At 45.8% G+C, this 20,438-nt stretch overlaps 7 non-coding genes across 7 annotated transcripts; all 7 read left to right on the top strand.

The window, feature by feature from the left end:
- Window positions 1–1,821: 1,821 nt before the first annotated feature.
- On the top strand, window positions 1,822–1,895 carry trnan-guu (transfer RNA asparagine (anticodon GUU)). The gene has a single exon. It is a non-coding gene; the product is annotated as a tRNA-Asn (tRNA).
- Window positions 1,896–8,702: 6,807 nt separating this feature from the next.
- On the top strand, window positions 8,703–8,776 carry trnan-guu (transfer RNA asparagine (anticodon GUU)). The gene has a single exon. It is a non-coding gene; the product is annotated as a tRNA-Asn (tRNA).
- A 2,203-nt stretch (window positions 8,777–10,979) lies between these two features.
- On the top strand, window positions 10,980–11,053 carry trnan-auu (transfer RNA asparagine (anticodon AUU)). Its single transcript has one exon. It is a non-coding gene; the product is annotated as a tRNA-Asn (tRNA).
- Window positions 11,054–13,280: 2,227 nt separating this feature from the next.
- On the top strand, window positions 13,281–13,354 carry trnan-guu (transfer RNA asparagine (anticodon GUU)). Its single transcript has one exon. It is a non-coding gene; the product is annotated as a tRNA-Asn (tRNA).
- A 2,230-nt stretch (window positions 13,355–15,584) lies between these two features.
- trnan-guu (transfer RNA asparagine (anticodon GUU)) lies at window positions 15,585–15,658 on the top strand. Its single transcript has one exon. It is a non-coding gene; the product is annotated as a tRNA-Asn (tRNA).
- Window positions 15,659–17,889: 2,231 nt separating this feature from the next.
- trnan-guu (transfer RNA asparagine (anticodon GUU)) lies at window positions 17,890–17,963 on the top strand. Its single transcript has one exon. It is a non-coding gene; the product is annotated as a tRNA-Asn (tRNA).
- A 2,230-nt stretch (window positions 17,964–20,193) lies between these two features.
- Window positions 20,194–20,267, top strand: trnan-guu (transfer RNA asparagine (anticodon GUU)). The gene has a single exon. It is a non-coding gene; the product is annotated as a tRNA-Asn (tRNA).
- The last annotated feature ends 171 nt before the right edge of the window (window positions 20,268–20,438 follow it).

Raw genomic sequence — 20,438 nt, 5'->3', positions numbered from 1 at the left:
TGTAAAGGTAAGAGCTTTTAAACTAACTACTCACCTCCCAGAAGGCCCCTGCGCACCGCTGCCGCCGAAATCCAAAGGGCTGCTCCTGTAAAGGTAAGGTTTTTAAACACACTACTCACCTCCAAGAAGGCCCCTGCGCACCGCTGCCGCCGAAATCCAAAGGGCTGCTCCTGTAAAGGTAAGAGCTTTTAAACTAACTACTCACCTCCCAGAAGGCCCCTGCGCACCGCTGCCGCCGAAATCCAAAGGGCTGCTCCTGTAAAGGTAAGAGCTTTTAAACTAACTACTCACCTCCCAGAAGGCCCCTGCGCACCGCTGCCGCCGAAATCCAAAGGGCTGCTCCTGTAAAGGTAAGGTTTTTAAACACACTACTCACCTCCAAGAAGGCCCCTGCGCACCGCTGCCGCCGAAATCCAAAGGGCTGCTCCTGTAAAGGTAAGAGCTTTTAAACTAACTACTCACCTCCCAGAAGGCCCCTGCGCACCGCTGCCGCCGAAATCCAAAGGGCTGCTCCTGTAAAGGTAAGAGCTTTTAAACTAACTACTCACCTCCCAGAAGGCCCCTGCGCACCGCTGCCGCCGAAATCCAAAGGGCTGCTCCTGTAAAGGTAAGGTTTTTAAACACACTACTCACCTCCAAGAAGGCCCCTGCGCACCGCTGCCGCCGAAATCCAAAGGGCTGCTCCTGTAAAGGTAAGAGCTTTTAAACTAACTACTCACCTCCCAGAAGGCCCCTGCGCACCGCTGCCGCCGAAATCCAAAGGGCTGCTCCTGTAAAGGTAAGAGCTTTTAAACTAACTACTCACCTCCCAGAAGGCCCCTGCGCACCGCTGCCGCCGAAATCCAAAGGGCTGCTCCTGTAAAGGTAAGAGCTTTTAAACTAACTACTCACCTCCCAGAAGGCCCCTGCGCACCGCTGCCGCCGAAATCCAAAGGGCTGCTCCTGTAAAGGTAAGGTTTTTAAACACACTACTCACCTCCAAGAAGGCCCCTGCGCACCGCTGCCGCCGAAATCCAAAGGGCTGCTCCTGTAAAGGTAAGAGCTTTTAAACTAACTACTCACCTCCCAGAAGGCCCCTGCGCACCGCTGCCGCCGAAATCCAAAGGGCTGCTCCTGTAAAGGTAAGAGCTTTTAAACTAACTACTCACCTCCCAGAAGGCCCCTGCGCACCGCTGCCGCCGAAATCCAAAGGGCTGCTCCTGTAAAGGTAAGAGCTTTTAAACTAACTACTCACCTCCCAGAAGGCCCCTGCGCACCGCTGCCGCCGAAATCCAAAGGGCTGCTCCTGTAAAGGTAAGGTTTTTAAACACACTACTCACCTCCAAGAAGGCCCCTGCGCACCGCTGCCGCCGAAATCCAAAGGGCTGCTCCTGTAAAGGTAAGAGCTTTTAAACTAACTACTCACCTGCCAGAAGGCCCCTGCGCACCGCTGCCGCCGAAATCCAAAGGGCTGCTCCTGTAAAGGGAGCACAGATTAAAATCTCAAACATGGGACACCACCTCCGCCAGTGCGAATCTACTTCTCTGTGGATTCCATTCTTTTTCTCTCAGATTTGCAATTCAATGGCTGAGCAATGTGATGGGACATCATTAAGTCCCCAAATGGATGGCAGCGGCTGCAGGAGAGCTTGTGCCCGCTGGCATACATGCCTCTGCAGTGGGAATGATCAGACTGAACCCATGTGTCCAAAATGTCTGCCCCACTATTTATTTTGGAAAAAGAAACCTGATGGAAATAATTGTCATTCCGCGAGTCGGAAAGTGAAGCTATCAGTGACTGACACCCTCGTTTAAGCTAGCTTGAGGAGCGCTCATGTCCAAGTCTCTGTGGCGCAATTGGTTTGCGCGTTCGGCTGTTAACCGAATGGTTGGTGGTTCGAGACCACCCAGGGACGTGGTTTGCTCCAATTTTTCTTTTTGCTTGTCTCCCTTTTGCAGAACAGCATTTGGGACATTGTAACTAAGAACCAATCGCAAAAACTGTATCAGCTGCACTGTGTTACAGTGAGTTCACACAGAAGTAACTGATTGTTTGACAACAAATTGCAAATTGCACGACACAGGAATCAGACCACATTGAACAGTTTTGACAACTGAACAGAGTTTGGTTCAGTTAGAATGAACAACTCAATAGATCCCTGGTCCTCCACTGCACTGTGTGACTGGGAAAATCAGAAAATCAGCAAAATTCCGCCTCTGTAATGTTCATTCGTCCGCTGGAAGCACAGCGTGCCAACTGCATCTTCAATCAGTGGGCTACTGCTCATCCCTGGGACACAACATACGGCAATCCGGGACAAGCATCCCATTACACTGAGCACAGGCCCACGATCACGACGGTCTAATACAGCCCACTCACTGAACTTCTGAGCTGCTCATTCGAACCTGAGTGAGTGTAACTAGGCCAGCAATAAATTTGACACCAACATTCTATATCTTCTCACCGTAAAATTCTTTCATTTCGGAAAAAGTATACTGCTGTAAATCTGAAAATTATCCCCATGGAATTATTGGTACAGAACGGGTTTAACTTTTTTCTCTGTCAGGATTGCAATTCACTTTCTGGCGACTGTTAAAGATAGTTTCGTCTGAAAATGCTGACACAGAACGAGAAAATGTTAAACACGTGGAATAATTCGTGTGGAAACTGGGTCACAATAGTTTCAAGGAGGTGCGCTTTGGTTCGGAAGCTGTGAATAATGTTATTGATAATTGAGTGGAGAGGTTTGAACCCATGGGCTTCTGGGAGGCATGTTTCTTCACACTCGCTGCAATCAGCCAGTTATGTCACTGCCATGTTTGATGTAATTTGAAATCCTTAATGTTTCCGGCTCGCTCACTCGGGAGAACATAAGTCTCTTAATTTCTGGTTTGTGAGTTCGAGCACCACGTTGGTCGCAGTTCCATTTTAATGCTGCTTGTTGAACCCATGCTCGCGATTCCCCTGGCTGAGTCGCCGCTCAAACTGTGTCTTTTACCATACAGCTTTGTTTATCTCACAGTTGCTGCTTTGTGAGCGCATAAAGCACTTCTTTCCGAGAGTGAGGTCAGTTTGTTTGATCCCCCTCATGTACAATGAATTACCGCCCTTTAAAAATGACAAGCTCCTCTCAGGCCCCTGAACGAAATATCTGCTCAAAGCACGGAACGACAATGGCAACTGCCTGATCGCGATGGATGGGCGCGTAACAAGATGCAAACCGAAATTAAAAAAAGTTAAACGATGAGTGGAGAATATTTGGCAGTCCTACTGGACAATAGTCATATCCGGATGAGCTACGAGAAATTATTCTGCAGGAAACCAAGGGGAGATTTGTTTGAAGTGTTTTCAACTACGAGGAACATGGATTTTATGGCTTCAAGGACATCATACCCTGATCAGTGGGGTCAATAAACCGGGTTTGGAAATGAGAAAGAATGAAATCTTCGAATTAATACACCGCCTTCCAGCACCACCGCCACCCCAAAGTGCTTTTCAGACATGGAAGTCCATTTGAAATTGTTTCCATGCTTCTTTTAAAATGCGACATTTGGGGCAACTTAGCGTGGCCAATCTTTCTACACTGCATACATTGTTGTGCTCTGGGGATGAGAACCACGCAGATAGGAAGTGCATTCACTGTCACAAGAAACGGAACAGCTCCCACAAACTGCACCACTATAATGAGGAGAGAATCTATTCTTGCTATCGTGTTCGAGGGACAGAAGTTGGATAGGACACGGTTCCCTGCTCCCTGCAAAACAGTGACACCTACAGGGCAGTGGGACCACAGATTAAAATCTCAAACATGGGACACCACCTCCGCCAGTGCCTGCCAATCTACTTCTCTGTGGATTCCATTCTTTGTCTCTCAGATTTGCAATTCAATCGCTGAGCAATGTGATGGGACATCATAAAGTCCCCAAATGGATGGCAGCGGTTGCAGGAGAGCTTGTGCCCGCTGGCATACATGCCTCTGCAGTGGGAATGATCAGACTGAACCCATGTGTCCAAAATGTCTGCCCCACTATTTATTTTGGAAAAAGAAACCTGATGTTAATAATTGCCATTCCGCGAGTCGGAATGTGAAGCTATTCGTGACTGACACCCTCGTTTAAGCTAGCTTGAGGAGCGCTGATGTCCAAGTGTCTGTGGCGCAATTAGTTAGCGCGTTCGACTGTTAACCGAAAGGTTGGTGGTTCGAGACCACACAGGGACGTGGTTTGCTACTATTTTTCTTTTTGCATGTCTCCGTTTTACAGACAGCATTTGGGACATTGAAACTAAGAACCAATAGCAAAAATTGTATCAGCTTCACTGTGTTACAGTGAGTTCACACAGAAGTAACTGATTGACAACAAATTGCAAATTGCACGACACAGGAATCAGACCACATTGAACAGTTTTGACAACTGAACAGAGTTTGGTTCAGTTAGAATGAAGAACTCAATAGATCCCTCGTCCTCCACTGCACTGTGTGACTGGGAAAATCAGAATAGCAGCAATATTCCGCCTCTGTAATGTCCATTCATCCGCTGGAATCAGAGCGTGCCAACTGCAGCTTCAATCAGTGGGCAACTGCTCATCCCTGGGACACAACATACGACAATCCGGGACAAGCATCCCATCACACTGAGCACAGGCCCACGATCACGACGGTCTAATACAGCCCACTCACTGAACCTCTGAGCTGCTCATTCGAACCAGAGTGAGTGTAACTAGGCCAGCAATAAATTTGACACTAACATTCTATATCTTCTCACCGTAAAATTCTTTCTTTTCGGAAAAAGTATACTGCTGTAAATCTGAAAATTATCCCCATGGAATTATTTGTACAGAACGGGTTTAACTTTTTTCTCTGTCAGGATTGCAATTCACTTTCTGGCGACTGTTAAAGATAGTTTCGTCTGAAAATGCTGACACAAAACGAGAAAATGTTAAACACGTGGAATAATTCGTGTGGAAACTGGGTCACAATAGTTTCAAGGAGGTGTGCTTTGGTTCGGAAGATGCGAATAATGTTGTTGATAATTGAGTGGAGAGGGTAGAACCCATGGGCTTCTGGGAGGCATGTTTCTTAACATTCGCTGCAATGAGCCAGTTATGTCACTGCGATGTTTGATGTAATTTGAAATCCTTAATATTTGCGGCTCGCTCACTCGGTAGAACATGAGTCTCTTAATTTCAGGGTCGTGTGTTCGAGCACCACGTTGGGCGCAGGTCCATTTTCATGCTGCTTGTTGAACCCATGCTCGCGATTCCCCCGGCTGAGGCGCCGCTCAAACTGTGTCTTTTACCATACAGCTTTGTTCATCTCACAGTTGCTGCTTTGTGAGCGCATAAAGCACTTCTTTCCGAGTGTGAGGCTAGTTTGTTTGATCCCCCTCATGTACAATGAATTACCGCACTTTAAACATGACAAGCTCCTCTCAGGCCCCTGAACGAAAAATCTGCTCAGAGTCACGGAACGACAATGGCAACGGCCTGATCGCGATGGATGGGCGCGTAACAAGATGCAAACCGAAATAAAAAAAAGTTAAACGATGAGTGGAGAATATTTGGCAGTCCTACTGGACAATGGTCATATCCGGATGAGCTACGAGAAATTGTTCTGCAGGAAACCAAGGGGAGATTTGTTTGAAGTGTTTTCAACTATGAGGAACATGGATTTTATGGCTTCAAGGACATCATACCCTGAGCAGTGGGGTCAATAAACGGGGTTTGGGAATGAGAAAGAATGAAATCTTCGAATTAATACACCGCCTTCCAGCACCACCGCCACCCCAAAGTGCTTTTCAGACATGGAAGTCCATTTGAAATTGTTTCCATGCTTCTTTTAAAATGCGAAATTTGGGGCAACTTAGCGTGACCAATCTTTCTACACTGCATACATTGTTGTGCTCTGGGGGTGAGAACCACGCAGATAGGAAGTGCATTCACTGTCGCAAGAAACGGAACAGCTTCCACAAACTGCACCACTATAATGAGGAGAGAATCTAATCTTGCTATCGTGTTCGAGGGACAGAAGTTGGATAGGACACGGTTCCCTGCTCCCTGCAAAACAGTGCCAATTACAGGGCAGTGGGACCACAGATTAAAATCTCAAACATGGGACACCACCTCCGCCAGTGCCTGCCAATCTACTTCTCTGTGGATTCCATTCTTTGCCTCTCAGATTTGCAATTCAATGGCTGAGCAATCAGATGGAACATCATAAAGTCCCCAAATGGATGGCAGCGGTTGCAGGAGAGTTTGTGCCCGCTGGCATACATGCCTCTGCAGTGGGTATGATCAGACAGAACCCATGTGTCCAAAATGTCTGCCCCACTATTTATTTTGGAAAAAGAAACCTGATGTTAATAATTGCCATTCCGCGAGTCGGAATGTGAAGCTATTAGTGACTGACACCCTCGTTTAAGCTAGCTTGAGGAGCGCTCATGTCCAAGTCTCAGTGGCGCAATTGGTTAGCGCTTTTGGCTGTTAACTAAAAGGTTGGTGGTTTGCTCCTATTTTTCTTTTTGCTTGTCTCCCTTTTCCAGAACAGCATTTGCGACATTGTAACTAAGAACCAATCGCAAAAACGGAATCAGCTGCACTGTGTTACAGTGAGTTCACACAGAAGTAACTGATTGTTTGACAACAATTTGCAAATTGCACGACACAGGAATCAGACCACATTGAACAGTTTTGACAACTGAACAGAGTTTGGTTCAGTTAGAATGAACAACTCAATAGATCCCTCGTCCTCCACTGCACTGTGTGACTGGGAAAATCAGAATTGCAGCAATATTCCGCCTCTGTAATGTCCATTCATCCGCTGGAATCAGAGCGTGCCAACTGTAGCTTCAATCAGTGGGCTACTGCTCATCCCTGGGACACAACATACGACAATCCGGGACAAGCATCCCATTACACTGAGCACAGGCCCACGATCACGACGGTCTAATACAGCCCACTCACTGAACCTCTGAGCTGCTCATTCGAACCTGAGTGAGTGTAACTAGGCCAGCAATAAATTTGACACTAACATTCTATATCTTCTCATCGTAAAATTCTTTCAGTTCGGAAAAAGTACACTGCTGTAAATCTGAAAATTATCCCCATGGAATTATTGGTACAGAACGGGTTTAACGTTTTTCTCTGTCAGGATTGCAATTCACTTTCTGGCGACTGTTAAAGATAGTTTCGTCTGAAAATGCTGACACAAAAAGAGAAAATGTTAAACACGTGGAATAATTCGTGTGGAAACTGGGTCACAATAGTTTCAAGGAGGTGCGCTTTGGTTCGGAAGCTGTGAATAATGTTAGTGATAACTGAGTGGAGAGGTTTGAACCCATGGGCTTCTGGGAGGCATGTTTCTTCACATTCGCTGCAATCAGCCAGTTATGTCACTGCGATGTTTGATGTAATTTGAAATCCTTAATATTTCCGGCTCGCTCACTCGGGAGAACATGAGTCTCTTAATTTGAGGGTCGTGTGTTCGAACACCACGTCGGGCGCAGGTCCATTTTAATGCTGCTTGTTGAACCCATGCTCGCGATTCCACCGGCTGAGTCGCCGCTCAAACTGTGTCTTTTACCATACAGCTTTGTTCATCTCACAGTTGCTGCTTTGTGAGCGCATAAAGTTCTTCTTTCCGAGTGTGAGGCTAGTTTGTTTGATCCCCCTCATGTACAATGAATTACCGCACATTAAACATGACAAGCTCCTCTCAGGCCCCTGACGAAAAATCTGCTCAAAGTCACGGACCGACAATGGCAACGGCCTGTTCGCGATGGATGGGCGCGTAACAAGATGCAAACCGAAATAAAAAAAAGTTAAACGATGAGTGGAGAATATTTGGCTGTCCTGCTGGACAATAGTCATATCAGGATGAGCTACGAGAAATTATTCTGCAGGAAACCAAGGGGAGATTTGTTTGAAGTGTTTTCAACTATGAGGAACATGGATTTTATGGCTTCAAGGACATCATACCCTGATCAGTGGGGTCAATAAACCGGGTTTGGAAATGAGAAAGAATGAAATCTTCGAATTAATACACCGCCTTCCAGCACCACCGCCACCCCAAAGTGCTTTTCAGACATGGAAGTCCATTTGAAATTGTTTCCATGCTTCTTTTAAAATGCGAAATTTGGGGCAACTTAGCGTGACCAATCTTTCTACACTGCATACATTGTTGTGCTCTGGGGGTGAGAACCACGCAGATAGGAAGTGCATTCACTGTCGCAAGAAACAGAACAGCTTCCACAAACTGCACCACTATAATGAGGAGAGAATCTATTCTTGCTATCGTGTTCTCTGGACAGGAGTTGGATAGGACACGGCTCCCTGCTCCCTGCAAAACAGTGACATCTACCGGGCAGTGGGACCACAGATTAAAATCTCAAACATGGGACACCACCTCCGCCAGTGCGAATCTACTTCTCTGTGGATTCCATTCTTTGTCTCTCAGATTTGCAATTCAATGGCTGAGCAATGTGATGGGACATCATTAAGTCCCCAAATGGATGGCAGCGGCTGCAGGAGAGCTTGTGCCCGTTGGCATACATGCCTCTGCAGTGGGAATGATCAGACTGAACCCATGTGTCCAAAATGTCTGCCCCACTATTTATTTTGGAAAAAGAAACCTGATGGAAATAATTGTTATTCCGCGAGTCGGAATGTGAAGCTATCAGTGACTGACACCCTCGTTTAAGCTAGCTTGAGGAGCACTCATGGCCAAGTCTCTGTGGCGCAATTGGTTAGCGCGTTCGGCTGTTAACCGAAAGGTTGGTTGTTCGAGACCACCCAGGGACTTTTTCTCCCTTTTCCAGATAGCATTTGGGACATTGAAACAACGAACCAATCGCAAAAATTGTATCAGCTGCACTGTGTTCCAGTGAGTTCGCACAGAAGTAACTGATTGTTTGACAACAAATTACAAATTGCACGACACAGGAATCAGACCACATTGAACAGTTTTGACAACTGAACAGAGTTTGGTTCAGTTAGAATGAACAACTCAATAGATCCCTCGTCCTCCACTGCACTGTGTGACTGGGAAAATCTGAATAGCAGCAATATTCCGCCTCTGTAATGTCCATTCATCCGCTGGAATCAGAGCGTGCCAACTGCAGCTTCAATCAGTGGGCAACTGCTCATCCCTGGGACACAACATACGACAATCCGGGACAAGCATCCCATTACACTGATCACAGGCCCACGATCACGACGGTCTAATACAGCTCACTCACTGAACCTCTGAGCTGCTCATTCGAACCTGAGTGAGTGTAACTAGGCCAGCAATAAATTTGACACGAACATTCTATATCTTCTCACCGTAAAATTATTTCATTTCGGAAAAAGTATACTGTTGTAAATTTGAAAATTATCCCCACTGAATTATTTGTACAGAACGGGTTTAACCTTTTTCTCTGTCAGGATTGCAATTCACTTTCTGGCGACTGTTAAAGATAGTTTCGTCTGAAAATGCTGACACAAAACGAGAAAATGTTAAACACGTGGAATAATTCGTGTGGACACTGGGTCACAATAGTTTCAAGGAGGTGTGCTTTGGTTCGGAAGCCGTGAATAATGTTGTTGATAATTGAGTGGAGAGGTTTGAAACCATGGGCTTCTGGGAGGCATGTTTCTTCACATTCGCTGCAATCAGCCAGTTATGTCACTGCGATGTTTGATGTAATTTGAAATCGTTAATGTTTCCGGCTCGCTCACTCGGTAGAACATGAGTCTCTTAATTTCAGGGTCGTGTGTTCGAGCACCACGTTGGGCGCTGGTCCATTTTCATGCTGCTTGTTGAACCCATGCTCGTGATTCCCCCGGCTGAGGCGCCGCTCAAACTGTGTCTTTTACCATACAGCTTTGTTCATCTCACAGTTGCTGCTTTGTGAGCGCATAAAGCTCTTCTTTCCGAGTGTGAGGCTAGTTTGTTTGATCCCCCTCATGTACAATGAATTACCGCACTTTAAACATGACAAGCTCATCTCAGGCCCCTGAACGAAAAATCTGCTCAGAGTCACGGAACGACAATGGCAACGGCCTGATCGCGATGGATGGGCGCGTAACAAGATGCAAACCGAAATAAAAAAAAGTTAAACGATGAGTGGAGAATATTTGGCTGTCCTACTGGACAATAGTCATATCCGGTGAGCTACGAGAAATTATTCTGCAGGAAACCAAGGGGAGATTTGTTTGAAGTGTTTTCAACTATGAGGAACATGGATTTTAAGGCTTCAAGGACATCATGCCCTGATCTGTGGGGTCAATAAACCGGGTTTGGAAATGAGAAAGAATGAAATCTTCGAATTAATACACCGCCTTCCAGCACCACCGCCACCCCAAAGTGCTTTTCAGACATGGATGTCCATTTGAAATTGTTTCCATGCTTCTTTTAAAATGCGAAATTTGGGGCAACTTAGCGTGAGCAATCTTTCTACACTGCATACATTGCTGTGCTCTGGGGGTGAGAACCACGCAGATAGGAAGTGCATTCACTGTCGCAAGAAACGGAACAGCTTCCACAAACTGCACCACTATAATGAGGAGAGAATCTATTCTTGCTATCGTGTTCGAGGGACAGAATTTGGATAGGACACGGTTCCCTGCTCCCTGCAAACCAGTGACACCTACAGGGAAGTGGGACCACAGATTAAAATCTCAAACATGGGACACCACCTCCGCCAGTGCCTGCCAATCTATTTCTCTGTGGATTCCATTCTTTGTCTCTCAGATTTGCAATTCAATGGCTGAGCAATGAGATGGGACATCATAAAGTCCCCAAATGGATGGCAGCGATTGCAGGAGAGCTTTTGCCCGCTGGCATACATGCCTCGGCAGTGGGAATGATCAGACTGAACCCATGTGTCCAAAATGTCTGCCCCACTATTTATTTTGGAAAAAGAAACCTGATGGAAATAATTGTCATTCCGCGAGTCGGAATGTGAAGCGATCAGTGACTGACACCCTCGTTTAAGCTAGCTTGAGGAGCGCTCATGTCCAAGTCTCTGTGGCGCAATTGGTTAGCGCATTCGGCTATTAACCGAAAGGTTGGTGTTTCGAGACCACCCAGGGACGTGGTTTGCTCCTATTTTTCTTTTTGCTTGTCTCCCTTTTCTAGAACAGCATTTGGGACGTTGCAACTAAGAACCAATCGCAAAAACTGTATCAGCTGCACTGTGTTACAGTGAGTTCACACGGAAGTAACTGATTGTTTGACAACAAATTGCAAATTGCACGACACAGGAATCAGACAACATTGAACAGTTTTGACAAATGAACAGAGTTTGGTTCAGTTAGAATGAACAACTCAATAGATCCCTCGTCCACCACTGCACTGTATGACTGGGAAAATCAGTATAGCAGCAATATTCCGCCTCTGTAATGTCCATTCATCCGCTGGAATCAGAGCGTGCCAACTGCAGCTTCAATCAGTGGGCTACTGCTCATCCCTGGGACACAACATACGACAATCCGGGACAAGCATCCCATTACACTGAGCACAGGCCCACGATCACGACGGTCTAATACAGCCCACTCACTGAACCTCTGAGCTGCTCATTCGAACCTGAGTGAGTGTAACTAGGCCAGCAATAAATTTGACACTAACATTCTATATCTTCTCACCGTAAAATTCTTTCATTTCGGAAAAAGTACACTGCTGTATATCTGAAAATTATCCCCATGGAATTATTGGTACAGAACGGGTTTAACGTTTTTCTCTGTCAGGATTGCAATTCACTTTCTGGCGACTGTTAAAGATAGTTTCGTCTGAAAGTGCTGACACAAAAAGAGAAAATGTTAAACACGTGGAATAATTCGTGTGGAAACTGGGTCACAATAGTTTCAAGGAGGTGCGCTTTGGTTCGGAAGCTGTGAATAATGTTATTGATAATTGAGTGGAGAGGTTTGAACCCATGGGCTTCTGGGAGGCATGTTTCTTCACATTCGCTGCAATCAGCCAGTTATGTCACTGCGATGTTTGATGTAATTTGAAATCCTTAATATTTCCGGCTCGCTCACTCGGTGGAACATGAGTCTCTTAATTTTAGGGCCGTGTGTTCGAGCACCACGTTGGGCGCAGGTCCATTTTAATGCTGCTTGTTGAACCCATGCTCGCGATTCCACCGGCTGAGTCGCCGCTCAAACTGTGTCTTTTACCATACAGCTTTGTTCATCTCACAGTTGCTGCTTTGTGAGCGCGTAAAGCTCTTCTTTCCGAGTGTGAGGCTAGTTTGTTTGATCCCCCTCATGTACAATGAATTACCGCACATTAAACATGACAAGCTCCTCTCAGGCCCCTGACGAAAAATCTGCTCAAAGTCACGGACCGACAATGGCAACGGTCTGTTCGCGATGGATGGGCGCGTAACAAGATGCAAACCGAAATAAAAAAAAGTTAAACGATGAGTGGAGAATATTTGGCTGTCCTGCTGGACAATAGTCATATCAGGATGAGCTACGAGAAATTATTCTGCAGGAAACCAAGGGGAGATTTGTTTGAAGTGTTTTCAACTATGAGGAACATGGATTTTATGGCTTCAAGGACATCATACCCTGAGCAGTGGGGGTCAATAACCCGGGTTTGGAAATGAGAAAGAATGAAATCTTCGAATTAATACACCGCATTCCAGCACCACCGCCACCCCAAAGTGCTTTTCAGACATGGAAGTCCATTTGAAATTGTTTCCATTCTTCTATTAAAATGCGAAATTTGGGGCAACTTAGCGTGACCAATCTTTCTACACTGCATACATTGTTGTGCTCTGGGGGTGAGAACCACGCAGATAGGAAGTGCATTCACTGTCGCAAGAAATGGAACAGTTTCCACAAACTGCACCACTAATATGAGGAGTGAATCTATTCTTGCTATCGTGTTCTATGGCCAGGAGTTGGATAGGGCACGGCTCCCTGCTCCCTGCAAAACAGTGACATCTACCGGGCAGTGGGACCACAGATTAAAATCTCAAACATGGGACACCACCTCCGCCAGTGCGAATCTACTTCTCTGTGGATTCCATTCTTTGTCTCTCAGATTTGCAATTCAGTGGCTGAGCAATGTGATGGGACATCATTAAGTCCCCAGATGGATGGCAGCGGCTGCAGGAGAGCTTGTGCCCGCTGGCATACATGCCTCTGCAGTGGGAATGATCAGACTGAACCCATGTGTCCAAAATGTCTGCCCCACTATTTATTTTGGAAAAAGAAACCTGATGGAAATAATTGTTATTCCGCGAGTCGGAATGTGAAGCTATCAGTGACTGACACCCTCGTTTAAGCTAGCTTGAGGAGCATTCCTGGCCAAGTCTCTGTGGCGCAATTGGTTAGCGCGTTCGGCTGTTAACCGAAAGGTTGGTGGTTCGAGAGCACCCAGGGACGTTGTTTGCTCCTATTTTTCTTTTTGCTTGTCTCCCTTTTCCAGATAGCATTTGGGACATTAAAACAAAGAACCAATCGCAAACATTGTATCAGCTGCACTGTGCTACAGTGAGTTCACACAGAAGAAACTGATTGTTTGACAACAAATTGCAAGTTGCTCGACACAGGAATCAGACAACATTGAACAGTTTTGACAAATGAACAGAGTTTGGTTCAGTTAGAATGAACAACTCAATAGATCCCTCGTCCACCACTGCACTGTATGACTGGGAAAATCAGAATAGCAGCAATATTCCGCCTCTGTAATGTCCATTCATCCGCTGGAATCAGAGCGTGCCAACTGCAGCTTCAATCAGTGGGCTACTGCTCATCCCTGGGACACAACATACGACAACCCGGGACAAGCATCCCATGACACTGAGCACAGGCCCGCGATCACGACGGTCTAATACAGCCCACTCACTGAACCTCTGAGCTGCTCATTCGAACCTGAGTGAGTGTAACTCGGCCAGCAATAAATTTGACACTAACATTCTATATCTTCTCACCGTAAAATTCTTTCATTTCGGAAAAAGTACACTGCTGTAAAACTGAAAATTATCCCCATGGAATTATTCGTACAGAACGGGTTTAACGTTTTTCTCTGTCAGGATTGCAATTCACTTTCTGGCGACTGTTAAAGATAGTTTCGTCTGAAAATGCTGACACAAAACGAGAAAATGTTAAACACGTGGAATAATTCGTGTGGAAACTGGGTCACAATAGTTTCAAGGAGCTGTGCTTAGGTTCGGAAGCTGTGAATAATGTTGTTGATAATTGAGTGGAGAGGTTAGACCCCATGGGCTTCTGCGAGGCATGTTTCTTAACATTCGCTGCAATGAGCCAGTTATGTCACTGCGATGTTTGATGTAATTTGAAATCCTTAATATTTCCGGCTCGCTCACTCGGTAGAACACGAGTCTCTTAATTTCAGGGTCGTGTGTTCGAGCACCACGTTGGGCGCAGGTCCATTTTCATGCTGCTTGTTGAACCCATGCTCGCGATTCCCCCGGCTGAGGCGCCGCTCAAACTGTGTCTTTTACCATACAGCTTTGTTCATCTCACAGTTGCTGCTTTGTGAGCGCATAAAGCTCTTCTTTCCGAGTGTGAGGCTAGTTTGTTTGATCCCCCTCATGTACAATGAATTACCGCACTTTAAACATGACAAGCTCCTCTCAGGCCCCTGAACGAAAAATCTGCTCAGAGTCACGCAACGACAATGGCAACGGCCTGATCGCGATGGATGGGCGCGTAACAAGATGCAAACCGAAATAAAAAAAAGTTAAACGATGAGTGGAGAATATTTGGCTGTCCTACTGGACAATAGTCATATCCGGAGGAGCTACGAGAAATTATTCTGCAGGAAACCAAGGGGAGATTTGTTTGAAGTGTTTTCAACTATGAGGAACATGGATTTTATGGCTTCAAGGACATCATACCCTGATCAGTGGGGTCAATAAACCGGGTCTGGAAATGAGAAAGAATGAAATCTTCGAATTAATACACCGCCTTCCAGCACCACCGCCACCCCAAAGTGCTTTTCAGACATGGAAGTCCATTTGAAATTGTTTCCATGCTTCTTTTAAAATGCGAAATTTGGGGCAACTTAGCGTGTCCAATCTTTCTACATTGCATACATTGTTGTGCTCTGGGGGTGAGAATCACGCAAATAGGAAATGCATTCACTGTCGCAAGAAACGGAACAGCTTCCACAAACTGCACCACTATAATGAGGAGAGAATCTAATCTTGCTATCGTGTTCGAGGGACAGAAGTTGGATAGGACACGGTTCCCTGCTCCCTGCAAAACAGTGACACCTACAGGGCAGTGGGACCACAGATTAAAATCTCAAACATGGGACACCACCTCCGCCAGTGCCTGCCAATCTACTTCTCTGTGGATTCCATTCTTTGTCTCTCAGATTTGCAATTCAATCGCTGAGCAATGAGATGGGACATCATAAAGTCCCCAAATGGATGGCAGCGGTTGCAGGAGATCTTGTGCCCGCTGGCATACATGCCTCTGCAGTGGGAATGATCAGACTGAACCCATGTGTCCAAAATGTCTGCCCCACTATTTACTTTGGAAAAAGAAACCTGATGGAAATAATTGTCATTCCGCGAGTCGGAATGTGAAGCTATCAGTGACTGACACCCTCGTTTAAGCTAGCTTGAGGAGCGCTGATGTCCAAGTCTCTGTGGCGCAATTGGTTAGCGCGTTCGGCTGTTAACCGAAAGGTTTGTGGTTCGAGACCACCCAGGGACGTGGTTTGCTCCTATTTTTCTTTTTGCTTGTCTCCCTTTTCCAGAACAGCATTTGGGACATTGCAGCTAAGAACCAATCGCAAAAACTGTATCAGCTGCACTGTGTTACAGTGAGTTCACACGGAAGTAACTGATTGTTTGACAACAAATTGCAAATTGCACGACACAGGAATCAGACAACATTGAACAGTTTTGACAAATGAACAGAGTTTGGTTCAGTTAGAATGAACAACTCAATAGATCCCTCGTCCACCACTGCACTGTATGACTGGGAAAATCAGAATAGCAGCAATATTCCGCCTATGTAATGTCCATTCATCCGCTGGAATCAGAGCGTGCCAACTGCAGCTTCAATCAGTGGGCTACTGCTCATCCCTGGGACACAACATACGACAATCCGGGACAAGCATCCCTTTACACTGGGCACAGGCCCACGATCACGACGGTCTAATACAGCCCACTCACTGAACCTCTGAGCTGCTCATTCGAACCTGAGTGAGTGTAACTAGGCCAGCAATAAATTTGACACTAACATTCTATATCTTCTCACCGTAAAATTCTTTCATTTCGGAAAAAGTACACTGCTGTAAATCTGAAAATTATCCCCATGGAATTATTAGTACAGAACGTGTTTAACGTTTTTCTCTGTCAGGATTGCAATTCACTTTCTGGCGACTGTTAAAGATAGTTTCGTCTGAAAATGCTGACACAAAAAGAGAAAATGTTAAACACGTGGAATAATTCGTGTGGAAACTGGGTCACAATAGTTTCAAGGAGGTGCGCTTTGGTTCGGAAGCTGTGAATAATGTTATTGATAATTGAGTGGAGAGGTTTGAACCCATGGGCTTCTGGGAGGCATGTTTCTTCACATTCGCTGCAATCAGCCAGTTATGTCACTGCGATGTTTGATGTAATTTGAATTCCTTAATGTTTCCGGCACGCTCACTAGGTCGAACATGAGTCTCTTAATTTTAGGGTCGTGTGTTCGAGCACCACGTCGGGCGCAGGTCCATTTTAATGCTGCTTGTTGAACCCATGCTCGCGATTCCACCGGCTGAGTCGCCGCTCAAACTGTGTCTTTTACCATACTGCTTTGTTCATCTCACAGTTGCTGCTTTGTGAGCGCATAAAGCTCTTCTTTCCGAGTGTGAGGCTAGTTTGTTTGATCCCCCTCATGTACAATGAATTACCGCACTTTAAACATGACAAGCTCCTCTCAGTTCCCTGAACGAAAAATCTGCTCAGAGTCACGGACCGACAATGGCAACGGCCTTATCGCGATGGATGGGCGCGTAACAAGATGCAAACCGAAATAAAAAAAAGTTAAACGATGAGTGGAGAATATTTGGCTGTCCTACTGGACAATAGTCATATCCGGATGAGCTACGAGAAATTATTCTGCAGGAAACCAAGGGGAGATTTGTTTGAAGTGTTTTCAACTATGAGGAACATGGATTTTATGGCTTCAAGGACATCATACCCTGATCAGTGGGGTCAATAAACCGGGTTTGGAAATGAGAAAGAATGAAATCTTCGAATTAATACACCGCCTTCCAGCACCACTGCCACCCCAAAGTGCTTTTCAGACATGGAAGTCCATTTGAAATTGTTTCCATGCTTCTTTTAAAATGCGAAATTTGGGGCAACTTAGCGTGACCAATCTTTCTACACTGCATACATTGTTGTGCTCTGGGGGTGAGAATCACGCAGATAGGAAGTGCATTCACTGTCGCAAGAAACGGAACAGCTTCCACAAACTGCACCACTAAAATGAGGAGAGAATCTAATCTTGCTATCGTGTTCTATGGACAGGAGTTGGATAGGACACGGTTCCCTGCTCCCTGCAAAACAGTGACATCTACAGGGCAGTGGGACCACAGATTAAAATCTCAAACATGGGACAGCACCTCCGCCAGTGCCTGCCAATATACTTCTCTGTGGATTCCATTCTTTGTCTCTCAGATTTGCAATTCAATGGCTGAGCAATGAGATGGGACATCATAAAGTCCCCAAATGGATGGCAGCGGTTGCAGGAGATCTTGTGCCCGCTGGCATACATGCCTCTGCAGTGGGAATGATCAGACTGAACCCATGTGTCCAAAATGTCTGCCCCACTATTTATTTTGGAAAAAGAAACCTGATGGAAATAATTGTTATTCCGCGAGTCGGAATGTGAAGCTATCAGTGACTGACACCCTCGTTTAAGCTAGCTTGAGGAGCGCTGATGTCCAAGTCTCTGTGGCGCAATTGGTTAGCGCGTTCGGCTGTTAACCGAAAGGTTGGTGGTTCGAGACCACCCAGGGACGTGGTTTGCTCCTATTTTTCTTTTTGCTTGTCTCCCTTTTCCAGATAGCATTTGGGACATTGAAACAAAGAACCAATCGCAAAAATTGTATCAGCTGCACTGTGTTACAGTGAGTTCACACAGAAGAAACTGATTGTTTGACAACAAATTGCAAATTGCACGACACAGGAATCAGACAACATTGAACAGTTTTGACAAATGAACAGAGTTTGGTTCAGTTAGAATGAACAACTCAATAGATCCCTCGTCCACCACTGCACTGTATGACTGGGAAAATCAGAATAGCAGCAATATTCCGCCTCTGTAATGTCCATTCATCCGCTGGAATCAGAGCGTGCCAACTGCAGCTTCAATCAGTGGGCTACTGCTCATCCCTGGGACACAACATACGACAACCCGGGACAAGCATCCCATGACACTGAGCACAGGCCCGCGATCACGACGGTCTAATACAGCCCACTCACTGAACCTCTGAGCTGCTCATTCGAACCTGAGTGAGTGTAACTCGGCCAGCAATAAATTTGACACTAACATTCTATATCTTCTCACCGTAAAATTCTTTCATTTCGGAAAAAGTACACTGCTGTAAATCTGAAAATTATCCCCATGGAATTATTGGTACAGAACGGGTTTAACGTTTTTCTCTGTCAGGATTGCAATTCACTTTCTGGCGACTGTTAAAGATAGTTTCGTCTGAAAATGCTGACACAAAACGAGAAAATGTTAAACACGTGGAATAATTCGTGTGGAAACTGGGTCACAATAGTTTCAAGGAGGTGTGCTTAGGTTCGGAAGCTGTGAATAATGTTGTTGATAATTGAGTGGAGAGGTTCGACCCCATGGGCTTCTGCGAGGCATGTTTCTTAACATTCGCTGCAATCAGCCAGTTATGTCACTGCGATGTTTGATGTAATTTGAAATCCTTAATATTTCCGGCTCGCTCACTCGGTAGAACACGAGTCTCTTAATTTCAGGGTCGTGTGTTCGAGCACCACGTTAGGCGCAGGTCCATTTTCATGCTGCTTGTTGAACCCATGCTCGCGATTCCCCCGGCTGAGGCGCCGCTCAAACTGTGTCTTTTACCATACAGCTTTGTTCATCTCACAGTTGCTGCTTTGTGAGCGCATAAAGCTCTTCTTTCCGAGTGTGAGGCTAGTTTGTTTGATCCCCCTCATGTACAATGAATTACCGCACTTTAAACATGACAAGCTCCTCTCAGGCCCCTGAACGAAAAATCTGCTCAGAGTCACGGCACGACAATGGCAACGGCCTGATCGCGATGGATGGGCGCGTAACAAGATGCAAACCGAAATAAAAAAAAGTTAAACGATGAGTGGAGAATATTTGGCTGTCCTACTGGACAATAGTCATATCCGGAGGAGCTACGAGAAATTATTCTGCAGGAAACCAAGGGGAGATTTGTTTGAAGTGTTTTCAACTATGAGGAACATGGATTTTATGGCTTCAAGGACATCATACCCTGATCAGTGGGGTCAATAAACCGGGTTTGGAAATGAGAAAGAATGAAATCTTCGAATTAATACACCGCCTTCCAGCACCACCGCCACCCCAAAGTGCTTTTCAGACATGGAAGTCCATTTGAAATTGTTTCCATGCTTCTTTTAAAATGCGAAATTTGGGGCAACTTAGCGTGACCAATCTTTCTACATTGCATACATTGTTGTGCTCTGGGGGTGAGAATCACGCAGATAGGAAATGCATTCACTGTCGCAAGAAACGGAACAGCTTCCACAAACTGCACCACTATAATGAGGAGAGAATCTAATCTTGCTATCGTGTTCGAGGGACAGAAGTTGGATAGGACACGGTTCCCTGCTCCCTGCAAAACAGTGACACCTACAGGGCAGTGGGACCACAGATTAAAATCTCAAACATGGGACACCACCTCCGCCAGTGCCTGCCAATCTACTTCTCTGTGGATTCCATTCTTTGTCTCTCAGATTTGCAATTCAATCGCTGAGCAATGAGGTGGGACATCGTAAAGTCCCCAAATGGATGGCAGCCGTTGCAGGAGATCTTGTGCCCGCTGGCATACATGCCTCTGCAGTGGGAATGATCAGACTGAACCCATGTGTCCAAAATGTCTGCCCCACTATTTATTTTGGAAAAGGAAACCTGATGGAAATAATTGTTATTCCGCGAATCGGAATGTGAGGCTATCAGTGACTGACACCCTCGTTTAAGCTAGCTTGAGGAGCACTCCTGGCCAAGTCTCTGTGGCGCAATTGGTTAGCGCGTTCGGCTGTTAACCGAAAGGTTGGTGGTTCGAGACCACCCAGGGACGTGGTTTGCTCCTATTTTTCTTTTTGCTTGTCTCCCTTTTCCAGATGGCATTTGGGACATTGAAACAAAGAACCAATCGCAAAAATTGTATCAGCTGCACTGTGTTACAGTGAGTTCACACAGAAGAAACTGATTGTTTGACAACAAATTGCAAATTGCACGACACAGGAAT

Source organism: Scyliorhinus torazame, chromosome 5 (genome assembly GCF_047496885.1).
Source record: "Scyliorhinus torazame isolate Kashiwa2021f chromosome 5, sScyTor2.1, whole genome shotgun sequence".
NCBI lineage: Eukaryota > Metazoa > Chordata > Chondrichthyes > Carcharhiniformes > Scyliorhinidae > Scyliorhinus > Scyliorhinus torazame.
Note: the sequence above shows the minus strand (reverse complement) of the source record. Positions and strands in the feature narration are given on the sequence as shown.